We start from the raw sequence: 5,445 nt of genomic DNA, 5'->3' as shown, positions 1-5,445 counted from the left end.
AAGGACTCTTCACTGATTCAATTGCCTTTTGACTGGCTTGCATGATTTACCTGCATGCTGGCACAGAGCACCACAGCTCCCTCAGCGTCCCCAGGCCATATATTCAAAGTCCAGGAGGGACAGGGATAATGCCTAAATGCAACCTTAAGTGTTACTGATCCATACCAGGAATCCCTGCATCGCTGCTGTGCTTTTCAGCTCAGCAGGAGCTGCTTCCCAGCAGCCAAATACCCAGCACCAGATGTTTTGGTTTTTTATTGGAGGCCCAAATGGGGTTATTTAAGAAGGAAAAGGGAAAAAGAGAGAAAAAACTTCAGTGTGAAACCCAGCTCCTCCCTAGCTGGCGTGGCTCTGCCAAGCTCTGTTGTTTTATGCAATTAGACACACTGCTGGCATCAGCAGCAAACTGCTGATTTGGATGCCATAAAAAGCAGCCAGCTTTCCTGGAGCTGGACATGAGCACTTTGCAGAGTGGGCGTTAAAGGCTTTATTTAGATCTCCGTGGCATCCAAAGGCCCATGGTGTACCTGGAAACCTTCTGGTTTGGCAGTCCTGAGCTGGGGTTTGAAACAGCCCAGCAGGCAGACTACAGTGGCAGCCAACCCACCCTAACCTGGGGGCAGGAGAGCAGGGGAAGCACAGCCCCCATGGCCTGCAGCACCCCAGCATGCACACATGGGCAGCACCTGGGTCACCTCTGTGTTCTCTGTGATCTGGAATGTCTCAGATGCAGCACTGCCCTGTGTGCAGTCCATCCTCAGCCTTGTTGTGTGCCCCCCATGCCTCACTGTGCCTCCAGGTGCTGAATTTGAGGCTGCAGAGGGCTCACAGCCTCACACCAGCCAGCAGGAGATGCTCAGGCATGCCTGGATCTTGGCCTCCCCCCTCTGCAGCTTGTTCCTGTCCCTGGCTCCCATGGGGGCACCAGAGCTTGGGTCTCATCATCCTCACCCAGGGCTTCCCGGGGAGCAGCACCTCCCTAAACTCCACCAGGAGATGGGGTTCATTCTTCCTCAAAACAGGAACCTCACTGAGGGCAAAAAGCTCAGACATATCTCTGCATCTGGAGCTGCTGTGGAAAACTGGGAGAATGTTACAGCCTGTGCCAACAGCCAAGGGCTGGTGGAGGAAGAGGCTGGAGGACAGAAGAAGGGTGATCACATGGAGATCCACAAGGGATCCAAAAGCAAGTTCCTCCAGCAGGAGGCAAGGTCCTAATGTGCTCATTAGGTGTTGGGAGCAGTGCTACAAGACTCTGCTGCTCCCATTTCTGGAAAATGCTCAAATATCTTACACAGCTCTGGGGGCACTGGGGGCTTCCCCTGTGCTGCTGCTGGGCCACCTCATCAGCCCACACTTACCATGCCCTGCACTCACGTCCCCAGCAAATCCACCCCAACCCTAATGCACCGAGGGTGAAATGCAAGAAAATACTTTAATGAACCCAAACAGAGGATGCCCCACATTTCCCCCAACAGCACTTCCTTCCCCATCTGCTCAGTGGAGGGCTGGAGGGCTGTGAAATGATGGGCTGAAGCCTTTTGGTTGCTGCCTGCATCAGGAGTGTCCAGAGCCCTCAGCTCCTCAGCCTGCTCTCCACCCTCACAGGCCAGGGCATAATTCACATTTTATGAATGGAAAGCATCCTGGGTTATATTTAGCACCAAAGGGCAAGAGGAGCACTGCTTCTTGACTTCAGGGGCTTGGAACAAGCCTGCCTTGTTATGTTTACAGCACTTTGCTGGATGGAGAGGCCAAGAAAGCTCTGAGTGGCTCATTCTTGCAGCCTGATGGATTGAGCAAACAGCCGCAGTAATTCAAGCCACATGGGGAAAGGGGAGAGGTGGCAGGGCGGGCTGGGGGAGCCTCCCGGGGCTCCTGCCTTCCCCACCGGCCTCTGCCTGCCTTTAATCTGCTTTTCACAGCGGGTCCCACGCTGGCAACGAGGAGCCGGGAGCTCCTGCAGGGGACACTCGCCTGCCACAGGAACAGATGCTCCGCATCGCGCCGGGAGCCGGGAGCGTGGCAGAGCTGTTTATTTGCATAATCGCTGATTAACACAAATGTCTCGGACAGGAGCCAGGCAGCCAGTTGCGTGTTCTCGCTCGGGAATGTCTCTGCCGGATCCCACAATAACGCAGCGTGTGTCCGGGCAGGGAGCACGGCCCGTCCCGCCGGCCTGGCTCTGCTCTGCCCGTCTGACAGCGCTGCTCTGAGCTCTGCCAGGCAGCCAGGAACACGGCTAGGCACAAAATCGGGCATGGAAACACCTTTACTTGGCTCCAAAATTTAGAAAAAGCATCAAATGCTTAAGGGATGCACAGGATGATTCAAATCTAGGATGTGATGCTGCATGAGCATCCCCAGGTGAGGGTGAGGCTGGAAGACGATGGGGATCTGCAGCTTCTGCCTGTCCCCAGGCAGCAGAAACATAGCTGGGTACAAAATCAGGCATGAAAACACCTTTATATGGTTCCAAGAGCTGGATTTAGGAAAAGCATTGAATGCTTTAGGGATGCACAGGATGATTCATGTGTAGAATGTGATGCTGCATGAGCCTCTCCTGGTGATAGTGAGGCTCAAAGGCAATGGGGATCCCCTGCTCTCACCAGCCCCACCACATCAAGCAGCCACTTCAGGTCCCAGAGCAGAGCATTCCCTTTAAAAACATCGAGAAGAAAATGAAATCCTGGCTTTCCCGCCGTGACACAGCATCCCAGAGGAGCTCTCAGCCCGTGTTGGTGCCTCACTCCCTGCCCGGGCTGTGTCATTGAGCTGTTTGGAAGAAGCTGCTGCCATCTAGTGAGCCCAGCCCGGTGATCACACTGACTGCTCATCATGCCTGGCACACTGGGCACCTCCGGGGCACACCTTCTGTCCAAATCAAAGGGTTTGGCTGCTTTCTGAACAGCCCCTGCGCTGCATTTTGCCCCACATCACCCAGCAGGTTTCCCCGTGGGTTGGTTGGGTGTTTTTCAGAAAGGGGAGGGCAGCTGTGGAGGGTGGGCACTGTCCCTTCCCTGCTCACTCAGCCCAGCTGGAGACACTGCTCCTGACACTGAGGTGGCAGCTGGGCTGAATTGCCTGTAGGACAATTTGTGACAATACCTGCAGAAAAACCAGAAAAACTTTGTTAAAGCAGGGGTTTTGCAACCCCTGAGTCCAAGGGGTGGGCGAAGGGGGAGCTGTAAAAATTGGGCATGTTCTGTACCAGAGGTGTTTGCCTCAGCAAGGACAGCCCCAGGGCAGGTCCCTCTGCTGTGCTGTGACTTGGTCACCTCCTTGACAGGAGTGTGGCAATTCTCCAGGTGCCCGTTCATCCTCTTTGAGAAGCACAGAGTGTAGGCCAGCATCAGCAGGGAATGCGCACCAGGATGAGCAGCAGCCTGCCTCCCCTGCTCTGAGCCCTTTGCCTGGGGCTGTCCCTGCCCCACAGCAAGGCACAGCCTCCAGGAGGACCAGGGGGCCACAATCCACCCTGTTCAGTGTAAATATCTGCATCCCTGGCCTTCAGGAGCAAGGGATGTGGGAATGCTGCTCTGCCCATCAGCCAGGGGAAAGAAGCAGGGAGAAATCTTTTATTGAAAGCTGCCCCCAGTGTGTTGGTGCCCAGGGCTGATACAGTGCACAAAAGGGACTCAGCCAGCCAGACTGAACCAAGGGGCCATGTTGTCATCATATTTCAAAAGTTTCATCTGTTTCACAGCTCCATCAATGATCTATTTCAATCACCTTCTCAGTGATCTCTCATGGGCATCTCCTTGCAGACTTTCTTCTTCTGCACAATACAGCCAACAAACACCAAATCTCTTCACAGCACAAACAACAAACTGCAGTACTCTTCACAGCCAAAAACTCCAACTCTCTTCTGGGCCAGCTAACCCACTCTTTTATAGCACTCTTCCTTACTAGTCACCGCTGTGGCCTATCAAGGGCAGGCCTGTTCCTAATCTTTGGTGGTTAGTACAGCTGCAACTCCTCAGGGGTGAGATTACCTTCTGCACTATCTTTATTTTCTCACATTCTATCCTCCCACAGGGCCAGCCACTGCATCACAAGGCATAAAATCCCTCTCCTACCAAGGCTGGTCCCAGCACTGCCCACACACCCCAGAGGGGTCCCTGAGCATCCCACCAAGGGCACTCCCAGCCCCAGCACACAGGGCCATAGATCTGCACAGTGCTCAGAAACCCTGGGCTGATTTTATCCTTTTTCTGACAGAGCTATAAATTACCCAGCTGGGCCTCAGGATGCAAAACTATGCTGGGGCCAAAATAAGCCAAGCTGGGTTGCTGAGGAATTACAATTACCTGCTTAAGAGGCTTCAAGCACATCAGGAACTGCTCAGGCGTGTGGCCCTGTTGGCCAGGCTCTGAAATAAACCCAAACAGCAGCAAGGACAGAGTTAGACACCCATGGGTGCCTGTGGCACCAGCAGTGTCAGGAGTGGGTGTTATTAGCCCTGAGACTGCCACGCTTCTGCGCCCAGAGCCCTGGGCACTCAGCCCTGCCCACGCAGCCAAAAAGCCTGTGGAAAATTAGGCTTGCTTTTTGTCAGTGGTTTTGGGTATTTTGCCTAAAAGCAAGCTGAAAACAAGCAAATTCCTGTCAAGTTCTGGACTCCCTGCAACTCAGGGAAGGACCAAGCCCAGGGGCCAGCAGTGTCCCAGGGGCCAGCAGTGTCCCCAAGGCTGGAGCTGGGGTTGGATGGCCTCATTAGGGTGGGGGTCAGTGCTGGCACAGCTCCCTGTGGTCAGCCCCACACTGCAGCACTGCTGGGGGCTTTGGGCATCCAGTGAGGGGGGCAGAGGAGGGGAGGGCACTGGCAATCTCCTTTCATCCTGCTCTCAAAAGAAACACATGCATAGTTTTCTCAGGATTCACTAGGGAAGGAAAGCAGCTTTTTAAACAGCTTAAATAAACAACTGGGCTTGAAAGCACGGCCCTGATTTCCATGCACTGCTGCAGGAATTGGGGTGCAGAGCAGGCAGGCAGCCACAGATCAGCACTGAGGAGGAAAGGACTGGGCACATCTCCCTCCCCGTGAGGCCAGGGGGGATTTGGCATCGGTGGAGCTGCCAATGGAGGGGCTGAGCAGCACCCCTGGGTGCCCATGCACAGCCCCAAGGCTGTGGGGCTTGGCAGGAGCCATGGCTTTGCCCAGAGCACTGTGAGGAGCAGGCAGGACCGTGCAGTGCCATGTGTGACAGTGTTCACAGGGGTCTCAGGCTGAGGGAGGAGAGGAGGATCTGACTCCATGTTTCAGAAGGCTGATTTATTATTTTATTATATATATTACATTAAAACTATACTAAAAGAATAGAAGAAACTATTTCATCAGAAGGCTAGCTAAGAATAGAAAAGGAAGGAATGATAACAAAGGCTCTGTCTCGGGCTCTCTGCCAGAGCCAGCTGACTGTGATTGGCCATTAATTACAAACATCC

This window comes from Zonotrichia albicollis, chromosome 17 (genome assembly GCF_047830755.1).
Source record: "Zonotrichia albicollis isolate bZonAlb1 chromosome 17, bZonAlb1.hap1, whole genome shotgun sequence".
Classification (NCBI taxonomy): Eukaryota; Metazoa; Chordata; class Aves; order Passeriformes; family Passerellidae; genus Zonotrichia; species Zonotrichia albicollis.
Note: the sequence above shows the minus strand (reverse complement) of the source record.